Source organism: Bison bison, unplaced genomic scaffold, assembly GCF_000754665.1.
Source record: "Bison bison bison isolate TAMUID 2011002044 unplaced genomic scaffold, Bison_UMD1.0 scf7180017864363, whole genome shotgun sequence".
NCBI lineage: Eukaryota > Metazoa > Chordata > Mammalia > Artiodactyla > Bovidae > Bison > Bison bison.
Window position 1 is genome coordinate 86,880 of NW_011494935.1, and position 391 is coordinate 87,270.

Sequence of the window (391 nt, forward strand, 5' to 3'; positions counted from 1 at the left end):
CTCTAATAGCTGCTGCTGCTGCTGCTAGGTCGCTTCAGTAGTGTCCGACTCTGTGGGACCCCATAGATGGCAGCCCACCAGGCTCCCCCATCCTTGGGATTCTCCAGGCAAGAACACTGGATTGGGTTGCCAGTTCCTTCTCCAATGCATAAAAGTGAAAGTGAAATCGCTCAGTCGGCCCGACTGTTACTGACCCAATGGACTGCAGTGGGTTTCAATTTGCTGAAGCTGTTAGACAACTGAGAACCAAGTTATTACTATTAATGCCAATAACAATCATTAACCCCCAATTATACTTTGATTGCACTTGATACATTCTTACAATGTAGTTCAGCAAGTTTTTTCATCTTCATCAGGCTTTCATTACCATAAGCTCATCACACTTGTACTG